Raw genomic sequence first — 15,618 nt, forward strand, 5'->3', positions numbered from 1 at the left:
GGTTGCATCTACCTTGCTATGGGATTTGTGTGTATTGGCCTAGATGGGGACCACTACTGCCATATCCATTATCCTGGATAGGGGCTACAACTGACTACGGTTCAGGGATTACTACACTGAAGCCTGCTGATCTTCATTCATCCGTTCCCCTGGGAAGTCATGCACACTGGAGATGTGGGCTGCGCTTGAACTCCCCTTTGATCGTGAGACGACAAGTGAATACTGTGGGTCCCCTCCTGCGGCTAGGACAAAGAACTGTAAAACACTGACGTGACCACAAGGACTTGAGACTGTTTTTGTGCACAACTTCAGCAGGAGTAAGATCAAAATTACTGAGTGAACATTTAAAACTGGGGGAACTTTATCTGCATGTGAGAAACATTCATGCCTCTGCTTACAACTGCTGGGAGGGACAATAGCCAATAAGGCCAACTGGGCGAGAATAGCTCATTGAGTAGAGGATGGGTGTAGCGCCCACAAAGGAGGAGAGTTGTGATTAGGAGTGCATCCTGTATTTGGAAATTTAATTATGTAGTATTTAGTTCTGCTATGTAATTAAAAGTACGTTCATTCAAAAAATGTCCTCCAGTGAATGCTCGCCCTCACTATGCTGAGTCACGTGCAGCAAGGATTATACTTGGCCCAGTTTGCAAAGGTGTAGTAGAAGGAGCCCCGGGACATACTGGCGAACAACCTTAAACACCCGGTTAGATCCAGTAGCCATTGTTTGCCTTGTGGCCCTCAGAACTGGGTCTGACACCCATGTACGAAAACAAGCAGAGAGGCAGCAGGGGAGTTACAGGTCATTTTATAGATTCCAGGGTTGATGTGGCTGGTGCACAAGAATCACACCCAGGTTTTGACTTTTAAGCGCTGTAAAAGCAGAACGCCCTCCTTCTCCAGGTCCAGATATCAGGAAAGGCAGCAAGAAGGGCTGAGAGGCCAGGTAAGGTCCGTACCAGGTGATGTCGTGCCATTCTGATGTGTAGAGACGTGGAGGGTGGCTGGAGCAGGCATTGTGCAGCGCTTAGGCATCAGGGAAGCTTTAGGAAGCAGGGTAAGGGAGAACATGGTCCTTGCACAAGAACGGACATAAGGGGGCTCATGAAGGGCTGTCACAGGTAGGACGCCCTGCTTGCCCAGGTGCATACCTCAGGAAGGCAGTAGCAGGAGTTGCTGAAAGGGGCCCCCTGCAGAGGCTGCGTATGAAGGGCTGCAAGATTGAAAGGGTCTCTGATACTCAGGTAAGAGCACCAGAAGACAGGGGTGGGGGTGGTTAACGTATGGATTGGACTCTTGCCCTTCTGCAGCAGCAAATTGTCCTTATTGTCTGGGCTGGTGTCCCTTTGGGGTGCGTGTTTGCCGGAGCTCAGCACGTGCCCCTTTCGGTGCAGTCTCTCAGCGCTAGCTCCTGAGACTGCTGCAGGCAGAGGTTCATTGCCCAGGTACACTCAGGTCTGGACGCCATGGAGAGCTACAGCGGATAAAGGGAATGAAGAGTTCTTCGTGCACAGGTATGAACAGCAGCAGCGCTGCAGCAGAATGGGACACACAACCCTATACTGGCCGTCTATGACATGCCATGTTGCCCCCCATTCTCACTTACACCACCAGGTCGGTGCTTTCTGTGACTGCCCAAAAAAGAGACCTCCCCGGTAGCTGTGCTACCCTCTGCACCTCTGCCCCTCTGCCCCGCCGGGGTTGCAGCTGACCCTGCACGGGCGGACACGCGCTCGCGGTGCCTGCCTCCTGTGGCTGCCTCGCCGGTCTGAGGCACACTTGGCATGCACAGCGCGGACGCTCGAGCTGTGACAGGGCTGTGAGGAGGAGTCCTGCGGGCGGTGCCGCGCGCCGCGAGGAGGGTCTCGGTGCAGCTCTTAGGTCGCTCGCGCTCCCTCCTTCCCGCACAGACCTCCTCCGAGCCGAGGGAGCAGCTCCACACCACGGTCCGTGTCCACTCCCTCCCTGTCACACCCAGGCTTTGGAGCACAGGTGAGCGCGGCGCCGCCGGGACCCATGCTATCAGGGCGGGAAGGGAAGCACCTAGGCACGCGCTGATCCACAGGTGCAGCAGGCGCGAGGCCGGGAGTGGCTGGGGCGCAGCGCAAGCGGCGCGAGCACACTGCTGACCTCGCAGCTCTCCCTGTGCATATTTCAGACACACGTGAAACGACTGAGAGTGTCTGTAGTGTACTGCCGGAGCCACTGCACACTCGAACCCATCTTCATGGCACTGCGCTGCTCCTTGGTGAATATGAGGGCACTGCGTGCATAGTGCCACTACTTGTGGGAAGGGAGGCGGTGTACAGCAGAGGCAAAAGAACCCGGTGTCCTGAATGACAGCTGTGCATTGCTGTGTAGGAATGCTATACCTGTGCAGTGAAGAGGCACACGGAAATGGGATATCCCTGGTATCGCCACCATGTTTGTTACTGTCTCTTCTCCAGCTCAATCGACCCCTTATATCCATTCGTCTGTGTCCTTCGTCTTTACCCCCTGCAGAGCTGTAGTTTGCGCTTACCGCGCCTACGTCGGTTTTCCGTGCTCGGGGACGCAGGAGCTATCTCCCCATCTGAGCGCGCAGGGACCTCTGGCTGCATATCGAGAGGAAGGAAGTGGAGTTAAAAATAAGTCCCCGCTGCGGCCCCCGGGTTACAGAGGGGCGCATTGTGAGACCTGCCTGCAAGAAAACCAAGCTCTTGGTACATCTGTATGCGGGGACGGGGTGGGAGTGAGTGAGGCATGCTCGGTGTTCAGATGAGACAAAGAGGGGTTTGTGAGAAGAGCCGGTGTGCAGCTGGGGTCTCCGAGCCTCCCTGAGCTGTATGTATCTCCAACTGTGAGTGAATCGTGCAGAGTGTGTGTCTCAAAGTGTCTGCAACAAGTGTTTGCATGTTTGCATGTTGTTCAAGTGCTCCTGCACTTCTCGTTGTGCAGGAGCGACGTGTGCAAAGCTGTATGCGTGTATATGTCCCATTATATATTTCAATGTTTGTTTTTGTACACATGTGTTTGTCATTATGGTGTATCTGAGTTACCATACTTTGTGTGCAATTAGACGAAGGGAAATATCTCGTATGCGTGTACATCCGTGACTGAGGCATTTCTGCATGTTCATGTATTCCATGTTTGTGTGTGCATGTGTGTCTCAGTGTTTTTGTAAATCGATGCCTGTGTATGTGTGGTAGACTTGCGTCTGCATGTCCCCCTCCAGAGTGTGTTTGCAAGTTTGTATCAACTCGTACGTGAATCCAAAGGCCATCAACACTCAAAATTAGTTACATGGATTTAGGAAAAACTGAAAACGAATCTTTGCTGATTGATTTTGATAGTCAGTTTGATATGTAGCGCTTGGATGCTTCCTGAGTCTAAGGCGCTACATTCTACTTAACGCTGATGGTGATGTATGTACTCCATGCCTGCCTGTCTGAAATTCTATATGTATCAGTGCGCAAGACCAAGCCTGTGTGTATGGCTGCACTCCTGTCTGTGAGCGCATGCCTCTGGGCGAGATTACTGCTGTGTGCTGCTACCCTCCACTGCAATTTAATGTGTGTACACTCACACTCGTGCCTATCCTGTTTGCTGGTTACACTGTAACGGGAGCCGGATGCCACCAGGCTGCACCCCTGCCTCTCCGAGGAGACTGCGTTGCCAAACTTGCCACACAAGTTTGCTTGAATCACACAGACACTCTGAGTGGGGTTGTTAAACACTCACTGAAGCCATTTCTGCATGCATGCTATTGGCACGTTTTCTGGCCAAACACGTGGGCTCTTTGCCATATGCAGCATGTCCACTACTGCACCATGTCTGTTGGATACATGTATGTGACCTTAGTGGCAGGGGTGTTTCAGGCACAGGCCTATGTAGTGTAGCCAATGTGCATCATATGTCATCAGGCATGGGCTTGGCTTGCTCGCTGGATACCTCTGTGTGATCTTTGGGGTGAAGCTGTTTCGGACTCCGCCCCCTGTAGCAGGTCGCCCCTGGTAATATCTGTCTAAGCATGTGCATGACCATGCTTGATGGATGTAGGCGTGTAATCTTTGGCGGTATGGGTGTTTAAAACTCCGCCCTTTGCAGCATGTTCACTCCAGGATCGTCTTCAGGCATGTGCTTGGTATGTTTTTTCTGGATGCACGCACGGGATCCTTGGGCTGAGTGTGTTTTAGAATCTGTAGCTTGCACTCTGTTGAATCACATCTTCAGGCATGCGCTTGGCATGCTTAGTGGATACACGGGTATGATCTTTAAAGTGGGTGTTTTTCAGAATCTGTAGCATGCCCACTGTTGCATTACGTCTTCGCGCGTATACTTGGCTTGTTTTTCGGATTTTACACGGGTATGATCTTTAATGTGGGTGTCTTTCAGACTCTCGGACATGCCCACTGCCGCATCCTATCTTCAGATGGGAGCTTGGCATGTTTGCTGGATAACCACAAGGAATCTTTGAGAAGGTGTGTTTCAGAATGATTCGCATGACTGCTGTTGCATGATGTCTTCAGGGATGTGCTTGGCAGTGGCACACTTGTACTCTGGGGTTGTGTATGTTCCAGGCTGTTCTTTCTGCATATAGGACGTCTTATATAGCATCATGTCTTCATGCACCGGCTTGGCATGCTTTCTGAAAACACATGTAAGATCTTTGGGGTGCCCCCATACGCCAGACTTCGATACTTGACAAAGTATTCAGAGCATGGCATGTTCGCCATGCATATGTTTGCCATGCGTGCTACTTACAGACTCTGACATCCATAGTATATTTTTTCTAGTACCCTGTATCCAAGGATGTTCTTGGCATGTTTTCTGAACTGAAGCATGTTTGCTGCGTATGCACGTGTGGCCCCTGGACGTAGACATGTTCTAGACTCTGCTGCCTGTAGCAGGTACACTTTAGCATCGTGTGTTCGTGCACGTTCTTGGCATGTTTTTTACATGCACGTGTGATCTTTGGGGTGGTGGGTACCCCCGTTCGCTACCATTGACAAAGTAAAGGGGGAAGTGCACAGTCTTCGTGCATGTGCGTCGCATGTTTTCTGGCTGCACTCCTTGTCGGCTCTGGCGAGTCAACAGGCTGCAGTGTTCGGGGTGGTGGATACCACGGCGGTGTCGCCCTAATCAATGTGCCTAGAATGCCCCCGGGCACAGATCTGCGTGATTTCCGGCAGCAGGGGAGGGGGCGATTGATAAGTAAGACTAGGGAATGGAGGTGGTGGTTATGGAGGTGAGTAATATTGTACTGACAGTTCTCTCTGAAGGCGATCGCAGACAGCTGCTCAATATCATTGTAAATTAACTCTGCCTTCAACTATGTCGTGTTTTTTGAAGGGGCTACATGTTTGCACAAGTCATGATAATAACTGCTCTCGCTTCTTAGTCTAGTGTGATCTCCCCTACCCACGCCACGGGGGAGTTAGGCCTTTAAAAGCCCACGTGGAGGGCAGGTTTTCCTCGCTGAGCTTCCGACTTATATACCTGTTCCTAGGGTGTCCCACCATTACTAGGTTCGGATCTTGGACGCACTCCCCAGATAATACTAGTTATTGCACGCCAGGGACAAGGCTAGTATCGCACACATTCCATACTCCCTCTGCAGTCTGCACGTGTGATCCTTGGCAGCGGTGGCGCTCCCTAGACGTGCCCAGTTCCTTGGTTTGCTATGGAGCACTGGTGTGAAAGGGGATGGATACAGGCCAGATCCATTCCCAAGTCAATGCCCAACGATGCCAGCTATACATGCCAGTGCGCAATGATGCCACATACATTCACAATGTATGCCAATCCGTGTACATAACATGTGTTCTGGAAGCAGAAGCAGGCCTTGCTTCCCCGTGGATCACCAGTGGGAGGGATAACTGTCTCTCACTACCCCCTTTATATGTGTGTATATGTATCACACTTCTCGAAGCTTGAATCATTCTAAGGCTGGATTCATTTGTGAGTCAAAATGTTTGTGCAGCGCTGTCACCGCACTGCTGTAGTCGGTGTTCTCTGGTCTCGGAGCGGTTCCCGAGGAGATTAAAGATTTCTTTGCCCACTGTAATGGAACAGTAACCTTTTTGTTTCAGCATCAGTTTCTTTAGTGGCTTTGAAGTAGTTATACAATCTGGCAGCACAAATATGCTATCTGAGTGCTGCAGTTGCTGAGTCGCAGAGTTCACTAAATTGGGGTACAGGGTTGCTGGTTCCTCCTACTCGATGCGGTGCTGCTAGGTTTCAGGGCGTTGTTTCTGCCACAGGTGTTATCATTTTTTCATGTGCTTGGCTCATTCTACCTATATTGCTACTGTCGGCACAGGAGTCTGGTTATGCTGTGGCCTGGTGGCGTGTGGCGGGGTTTGTTGCAGAGGCGTAGTGGCCTATAGGCAGGGCCGCTGGAATGATGTGGCAGGGGAGGGGCAAATTATGCTGTTAAAATAGGCACATTATGCGGCATTACACGGCACATTTTGAGGTAGTATTACTTTATTGTTTTTAGGTCTCGGCTAGATAGCAAATGTGCTGTCTCGAAGAAACGTGTTGTGTTCTATCTGTGGACTTACAGACCGCCCACCTCATACAATTAGTAAACTTCAGCATCACTCTCATTTTCTTTGATGCCATTCATCATAACATGCAGGCGTCATGCCCTCTTCTGGTGTTTGGCACTCCCATAGCGTATGGACTAAGTAAATTTTCTTTACACTGCTCCTGGTTTGCGGAGCAATTTTTTTCTTTGTTTTCAAGCATTCCATAGGAGTACTTGTGTTTTCAGGCTGTCTCCCTTGTACACATACACACATGCCACTAAAAGGCATGCAAATGTACATAAACAAATGGATTTCTTTAAAATGTGTTAAAACACGAACAACACTGGGGGGCAGATTTATGTTAACTGGCGCATCCCGAGGGATGCGCCAGTTAACATGCGCCACAGTGCGCCACAGCTACGCCACCCATGGTGCGCCGCATTTATGATGCGGCGCACCATGGGGCAAAAACGGCACAGATGCGTGACGCATCTGTGCCGGAAATGTGGCGCATTGCTGGAGTTGCGTCGCAAGCGCGACGCAGCTCCAGCAATGCTCTGGGGGGGCCTATTCTTTCAATGCTGCCTCAAGCCTTACGCCTGCTTCAAGCAGGCGCAGGGTTTTGACGCAGCATTGCCCTGAAAGTGACTGAGTGAAATCTCATAGATTTCACTCAGCCACTTTCAGGAGGCGTTCCTGCGCAGGAACGCCCCCCCTGCGCAGGAACGCCTCCTCATGGCGCAGTGCTGTACAACGTGACGCATCTCCTAGATGCGTCACGTTGTAAATAGGGCGCAGGGATGCGCCACGTTTCCGTGCCGTTGCGTCACGCAACGGCGGCGTAAACGTGGCGCAAGCCCTTCATAAATCTGCCCCTTGCTTTTTATTTTTTGCATGATCCAGTGATATTGGAGAGCTTGCTCCGTCGTCCATCTTGCCATAGCGCAACCATAAGTCAATGGTATTGGAGCACTTTAAGTGCTCACCAGTTACATTACGCATTGACACATTCATTTTTGTCACTGATCCTGAATCAATTAAGGTTTTATTTCCCCGCCGTTGCTTGCCCATCTTCCCATCCCCTTCTGCTTCCCTGCTTGTTCCATCCTTCATCTTTGTTAACCTTGTTAACAATGTCTGGGCATTAGTTGCAACCCATTAGTACCAATTTATCATTCAGACACAGCAATAGGCTACAGAAACATGACCCGTCAACCTTTGTAAAGGGCCTTCTACTGTGCGGCAACATATATTGCTATGTTTTTAGTAACTTTTGGACCATTCGAGCGAGAAACAATCTGCTGAATATTTAGCAGATGATCGATTAAGTGGCAAATGCGGTAAACCTATAATCATGCAAAAATCGACACAACATCACAATCGCATAATTCCAGTGGCCCTGCCTATAAGGCAATCAGGAAGTGCCCGATGGGCTGGTCTGATAAGTAGTGTGTGGGCTGTTTTTCTGGCTAATTTGTGGGCCTGTTTTGGAATCTGCTAGGCCATTTTTTACTGTTGATTTCCCCGATACTAAAACAAACATTGCCTGCAGCAAACTCAGATAGTGTGGTATTTGATACCTTGCAAAATACTTATATGGCATATCTTTACAAGCTCAAAACTGCCCAATTTGACACTTCTTTAGCTTTCTAATTCACAAATGGTGGGCGCTTTTGTTTTGGTGACTGGGTCTAATTTCTGTCCCATTCCAACTCTGGTTTGTTGCGCACTTGATGTTTTATTGCTAAGGAAGACCTCCTGTTATGTAGTCTTGCTCTGTTCCCTTGCACTGTGCACTGTGCGCGTGGATGCTTACAGTAATTAAGGATGAGGGAGGGATAGGAGCCTTTGCTTTGATTATGTGGTAATCTGCTTGATTCTGTGCCTCCTGCCCACATGCCAAGTTTTCATTCAGCCTATGTATGACATTTTTACAGTTTCTGTGTGTGTATGAGTGACATTCTACTGCCAAATGTTTCACACTTTGAGTGACTCTTTCTCCCAAGTGAATCCATGGCGAGAATGTGGGTACCTTTTAGTGAGATTCCTGCTATTTGGTCCAAATTTATTACACAGCAATAAACATAAGCAGAATAAGGCAGTCCTATTGATGTTGCCAGAGGTTGCCAACACGATCAACCAAATGAGTAATAAAATCCTTACCACCGGTGAACCACCATTGCTCAAAAACGGTGCCTGTGAACTAATTTATACTACTACTTAACTTTCCACTTAGTTCTCTTACTTTCTGTAAATGCTGAGCCAAGACGCTGCCTGTTCTTGGTTCTAGCACAACAGCAGCTGGAGGCTCAGCCTTGGTGTCAGCCAGGCTTCTGATGGTCAGTTGGGATCCCCATTAGTGATTTAGGCTGGCGAGCTTTGCAGAGAGAGGACCTGCTAGGGACATGGTGAGCTTCATAGATCACATGAAGCACTGGAAAGTCTTTGATCTCTTGGTACTGTCCAAGGCTGGTTGCACCGCGTTCGCCAGTGCCTGCACTACCCACTTGACCACCTGTCTGAGGTGTCTGTCACCAGCAGACCACGCTCAGGGGTTGTGTGCGCAGTTCCTTAATGTCTGGGTAGGTGCTGCCTCAGCACAGGCAACAATCTGATCATACAGCATGCCGCCCGCCGGGACCAGTGACGATGCAACGGGCCCAGAGGAAAACATTGGGGGGAAATTTAAGGGACATTGCTATGAGACAGTTTTAAGTTGCTCTGTATAATGATTTGAATTTCTTACGATGATCGAGTGGCTGGTAAACACTATGCAAGTGGGAGCAACTGCCTCAATGGGAGCAAAACCGAGGGCGGCCGCTCTTTTAGATACCTAGCCAGTAAACAATGGAACACACTTCCTGTTGAGCTCCGTATGGAACCGTCTGAGGTGAGGTTCCGTCAGAAATTGAAGACTCACCTGTTTCCCAAGTAGTTAGGTAAAATGTCTGGCTGACTCCTTCCTCTGCTCCTACCCGGACAGTGGTTGAAGCTCTTTTATGGTCTGTATCTGCAGCGTGGGGACACACTGATTTTAGTGTAACCAGGAGCTTTGCAAACGTTATTATTATTATTATTGTTTTTATATCTTTAAATTACTGTGCATTTCAGATATGAATATTTCCTTCTCCGGTAATAATCATGGTTAATAGAAAAATAATTTAGGGACTCCGTAAACATCTAACATTATGGACTTGTACAAAAAGAGTATGACTTTGTGTAGATAACTTACCATGATCATAAGTGGCAGTGATGTTTGTTCAATCTTGGGCCCCACCCGATGGATGCTTAGCAGCCATATGCTGGCCTGAGAGCACAGTTTCTTTTTTGCTACTCTCCACAGAAGGAATTGAAACATTATGCCCCACTGACTGTCTAGGTGGTGGATCACAATCACAATGAGCTCTCATGCAGGCAAAGAGGGCAGCGCATACATTAAGCACTGCACCCAGGCTGCTTTTGGAGAGCCTAATGATCATCCCCACTGTGTCAGAGAGCTCTGTATGCGTGACTAGTGCATTTTAGTGCGGTGATGCAGACACCAGCACTAAAATGTGTTAGTCTAACTCCTGATGCGTGGTACTTAGAAAAGGCTGGTGTTAACCCACGTCTTATTCTTCTTACCACTAAATGTGTTGCGCTCTGGATAGACTTGGCTCTGTGATGACGCAGCACTGGAGTCAAGGTATGCTGGTGGCCCTCTGGTCCCTGCAATGGCTTTGGCACACGCGTACCATGTGTGTAGCCCCAGCGTGTGGAGTCAGAAATGCTGGTGTCCGGCAGGCAGGCTGCGATGTAGGCCTCAGGTCTGTTTCTTTTACCTGGTGGGCTAAGGATGCCTCACCTTGTCACCAGTGTGGCATCATGCCAATAGCAGGAGTGCGGGCACACAAATAAGAGAGTGGACACCAAGGTTGGAAAGAACGGTGCCCAAAGCTGCCAGTGTACAGCCTCGACTACTTGTTTAAGGAGCCCCTCAGGCTCAGGTCATGTGTGTGTGGCGTACACAACGGAATGTCATGTAACACAGTACAATACTTTCCCACCTCAGCCTCCTTATACGTCCAAATGCAAAGAAAATGAGGATGGGAGGATTTAGTCGTACCCGTTTTACTAAATATCTTGGACCCCGTCCCTTGGTTTCGCAAGGAATATTTACCTATACCTGTCTGTCTGCAAAAGTCCATTCTATCTGCCGGTATATTTTAGATTGGAGCTCTTCCCATTCTGTTTGCCCCTTGAACTGAGTGCTGTACTTTGAGTAAGGCTGCGTTGTTTTCTGTCCCTGTCCCTGGAGTTCTGGAAGAACTCTGCCTTTGCTTAGGGTTGGTACGTCATGCAGTATGTTGTGGGCTGCTCTTGTGTGTGGGGATGGGTCCCGGCCTGCTCTTGTGTGTGGGGATGGGTCCTGGCCTGCTGTTGTGTGTGGGGAAGGGTCCTACCTGCTGTAGTGTGTGGGGAAGGGTTCTGGCCTACTGTTGTGTGTTGGCAGGGTCCTGCCTGCTGTTGTGTGTGGGGAAGGGGCCTGGCTGCTGTTGTGTGTGGGGAAGGGTTCTGGCCTACTGTTGTGTGTTGGAAGGGTCCTGCCTGCTGTTGTGTGTGGGGAAGGGTCCTGCCTGCTGTTGTGTGTGGGGAAGGGTCCTGCCTGCTGTTGTGTGTGGGGAAGGGTTCTGGCCTACTGTTGTGTGTTGGAAGGGTCCTGCCTGCTGTTGTGTGTGGGGAAGGGTCCTACCTGCTGTTGTGTGTGGGGAAGGGTTCTGGCCTACTGTTGTGTGTTGGAAGGGTCCTGCCTGCTGTTGTGTGTTGGAAGGGTCCTGCCTGCTGTTGTGTGTGGGGAAGGGTCCCGGCCTGCTGTTGTGTGTGGGGAAGGGTCCTGGGCTGCTGTTGTGTGTGGGGATGGGTCCCGGCCTGCTGTTGTGTGTTGGAAGGGTCCCGGGCTGCTGTTGTGTGTGGGGAAGGGTCCTGGGCTGCTGTTGTGTGTGGGGAAGGGTCCTGGTCTGTTGTTGTGTGTGGGGTTGGCTGGGCCCCGGCCCTCTGCCGCAGTTTCTGGCCAGGCGGGGAAGAGCAGTCCGGCTGCGGCTCACATTACAGCCCGCGTTCCTTTCATGCTTTTCAGGAACTCGTGGAATATTTGGCAGCGTCGGATGATGTATAACAGCAGTGCTAAATTGTACTGAAAATCCAAATCCTTCTTCTTGGCTCTTGTCCCGCATTCGAAATCTGAGCCCTTCGTCGCTGTTGACTATTACACGACTGGCATGGACCGGAAGTTTTAGGTGGGCCTCATCCTCCTGGGGCCTGGTGTGAGAGACTTCCTCTATGAAAGTGCGTGAGAAATACGTGTAAAGCGAAGGACTGAGTCACCTGTGACGAGTGGTCTGCGTTTATGTGCGCAGTATTTCAAACGTGTTCAATTTGCTTCTGAGGCCCACTCCACCTCCATATTGGTTGAAAAGCGAACCGGGATAATAGCTGGTTGCCAATGCAGGACCGTATCAACCATGACTCAAAGCACTTTAACAGTAGGCGGCACTTTACTCTAGGTGCTTATTTTACAAAACTCACACGGATGACAGGCTGAATGGGATTAAAACCTATCATCTCACAGAAAAACGAAGATCTATACAGCAGATGCATCATTGCATTTTGCCATCTTAGTATATGTTGTTAAAAAAATACACAGAATCACACAATGAGGTAGATCAACTAGTATTAAAAAACACACTTACCTTAGAACGTCCGGCAGGCCACTGCCTCTCCTGCGTCTTCTTCCTTCTCCCTCTGCAGTCTGGCTGGCAGCATGAAGCACCCGGTACACAGGCTCCCCTGAGCCAATCATAACGCTGCAATGCAGCATTGTGATTGCTAAGACTCGAACAGGGAGCCTGAGCATGTTCCTCAACAGGCTCTGTAATGCAGCCTGGTATGACCATGCAAAGTGCGCAAGAACTGTTTGGTCAGTACAAGATGGGCGGCCAAACAGTTCATGCGCACTTTGGGAGTAACCACTCCTCCCCTGCTGTGGCCAGCCCCGCCCCCCCCCCCCCCCCACACTGCACACAGGCCACTGACTGCATACAGTAGGCAAAATAAAGCAATACGTCATTGTCATTTTAGTTTTCCCTTTTGCCACTGTCTTTCAAACTGGACCATCTAGCAGTGCCAGACTGCCAGACAACATAGTGTGCAAGACATTCAGCTGCAGAATTACAAGTCTGAAATCAAAAAAATATCAGACAGATAGGTTTGTGTGCTAGCCACTTTCCTGCTACACCCAAAGATGCATAAAATGTATCCAAGTCCAAATCCGGCAAGCTTCATCCCTCCTCCATTTCAAGAAAGAGTTGAAGATCCTGGTCATGAAGGAAAAATCCCTGTCACTCTGTGACATCCTCATTTTCAGACCTCCTCACTTTCAGCCCTCCACCACAAACCGCTATACCAGATTCTACTTATCAACCAAGATCCCACTGCAGTGTAACCATTGGTTAAAGCTAAGCCAGAAGCAAGTCGATACCCATTCCTAACACCCTTTATGCTCGCCCCCTCACCAAGCATGATGATGCTGACTCTTACCTTCAAACTTACCTAGTCCCTTTGCACCTCCACATCCTAGCAGCGTGCCTCGACTGCCCATTCCTCCTGCAAAATCAACACTCCTGTCATCCTGGTGCATCCTTCTGAAGGACTGGGTTCTTTAAGACCCAGCGGTGCCAGGGGACAACACCTGAAACCTTCGTGGGTAACCTGCTCCGGCGTACGAATGACAGAGACACGGGACACTTCCTTCGGCGTCAAAGATTCAAGGTTTATTTACTGCAGGGAAACACAGAAGTCACAGGAAGTACAACGAGTGTAGTTCGGGGAGACTGCTTCAAATTGGTTCTGTTGATCGCTCCTTTTATACAGAATTCTCCCATAGGTTTGCATAGCACACAAAGGTTTACAACCCGGTTCCCACAATTGTCCCCGAGAGGGGTCGCTTTGGTCACTTTGATACTCATAAGGTCCGGAACATAAGTGCGGAAACATTTGGCGGTTCCCAACTGTAAAAACCCATCTTCCCACCATTAGTACATTCCAATCAGCAGTAAAACAGATCGAAGAAGGAACAAGGACAGGTGCAGAGGAAGATGGAAACAGTGGGGAGATTGGAAAAGGGTGTAAAAGGGGAGGTATCGGGAAACACGAGCTACAGGCATCAAAGGGACGTGTCTAATGAGATGCACGGCTGAGACAATAAACCGGCACAGCGAGATGAGCCTCGAGCAGGGCCATCTGCCTTACAGTATCATCCCCCTCATCATAAAGACACTTACAAAGGACATGTGTCTTCCGCAAATATCTTGGGAGCCCCAGGGTCGCGAAGCGGACAACGTCCGTTCGCTGGCTACTTGAGGGCAAGAGACAAAATGGATGCCGTATCTAAGATGGAACCCGTGGGTACAGATGAAAAACCCACATAACAAACGAACGGTTTAAGTTAGCACAGCGAAACTGCGCACACTTACTAAACTCGTCATTTGCGGTTCGTAGATACCAGACTCGACCATATTCGTGCGAGTCGAAAACACCACTTACAATTGTCACGGAACCTCAGACGCTCCTTTTGCCCTCATGTAGGCAAGCACTAGTCGGAATCATACTCGATATTCATCAGACCATCTAGATGTTGCTGTAGCATAGCTCTGTCCAACCGAGTTCCATTGGTAACAGGCGGCTGTCTCATACACGTTGTAGCACAGAGGCCACATAAGGCAGGACCACACTGCACACAAAGGCAACACGTGAACAGGAACGCCACAACGACTCCGATGATCATCAGAATCTTCCAACCCCAAGTCGACATCAGGCCCCAAAACCACCCAAGTAGCGTCCAATCCCCTACATCCACGTGTATGGATTCAGAGATTTTATGCAACTTTGAGATGGCTTGATAGACAGTCGGAGCATTATCAGGAATGAAAATACAGCAGCTCGAATGGATCACCTTACATACCCCACCACGATCTGCTAAGATCACGTCTAAAAATCCTCTCACATCACTCCTGTTCTTAAATCCCTTCACTGGCTCCCTATCCGCTTCAGATCTCTCTTCAAATTAGCCTGCTTTGCCTTTCGAGCTCAATCCCGCTCTGCCCCTGTTTATATCTCCTCCCTAATCTCATCCCACGCCCCCAGCCGCACCCTTCGCTCTTCTTCTCTTTCTCTTTTGCACATCCCCCGATTCCGCAAATCCAGAACTGGTGGCACTCGTCTCTCTGTTCTGGCCCCCCAATTCTGGAATAGTCTTCCACTTCACATTCGCTCCATCCCCATCTACACCCATTTCTGAAAGGCCCTCAAAACCTTCCTTTTCACCCAGGCTTTTCCTTCTTAGGTTCCCCAGATCCCCTCTGTGAGCCCTGACCAGGTCCCCAGCGCCAGGAAGCCGCTTGGCCGCAGTGCGCTTTATTAAATACCTTTTTCATTCATTCATTCATTCATTCATTCATTCATAAAACCATACGGTTTTGTAACGTCATAAGTCTATCCGCCTGGAGTTCTGTGGTGATATTACCAAGGGCACTGGCAGTAATATTAGCTGTCGATTCTACCACTCGAGTCAACTGTCTCAGGTTCCTACTATTAACCATAGGTCCCCAAAACGGGAGGAAACCCTTGAAAAAGTCTCCTGCCTCTTGACCGGCAGTATCCTCTTCGCTAATTACGCCTCTCACAACTCTAGTCTTGTGATAATCTGCATCTACAGTGAACGTCGGAGGCAACAAGTTTGCGATAAAACATGAGCCCATGAAGTCAGAGGGCAACCATGCATACGCACGATCATGACAAACAAAGTAGGTACCCTTGGCAGCCAGAAACACAGGGGACGAGATCATCGGCAGCATGTAATTTTCAGTGCAAGCACTCTCTCCAAGTCGGGCTTTCGATCTTCGGCCACGACCCATTAGACAAAAATTACCAATGTGGGGTACGACCCATATCGGAGGCGAGCTCTTAAGCTGTTTATCACTTGTGAGCGCACTGTACTCGGCCTTACTCAGGACCCTATAGGCTTGTACCTCTTCCACTGGAATGAGCGATGGCTCATAGATATCTCTAT

The 15,618-nt window shown here is 49.7% G+C and overlaps 1 protein-coding gene across 3 annotated transcripts in view; it reads left to right on the forward strand.

Annotated features, from left to right (window-relative positions):
* Positions 1 to 722: 722 nt before the first annotated feature.
* The window catches only part of LBHD2 (LBH domain containing 2), a 353,161-nt gene continuing 338,265 nt past the window's right edge, over positions 723 to 15,618 (forward strand). The window contains exon 1 of one of the 3 annotated variants that reach the window (XM_086937843.1): positions 723 to 946. The gene's annotated coding sequence lies outside the window, so the exon portion shown is untranslated. The other 2 variants (XM_086937845.1, XM_086937842.1) reach the window with 2 other exon arrangements.

This window comes from Lissotriton vulgaris, chromosome 9, assembly GCF_964263255.1.
Source record: "Lissotriton vulgaris chromosome 9, aLisVul1.2, whole genome shotgun sequence".
Lineage (NCBI taxonomy): Eukaryota > Metazoa > Chordata > Amphibia > Caudata > Salamandridae > Lissotriton > Lissotriton vulgaris.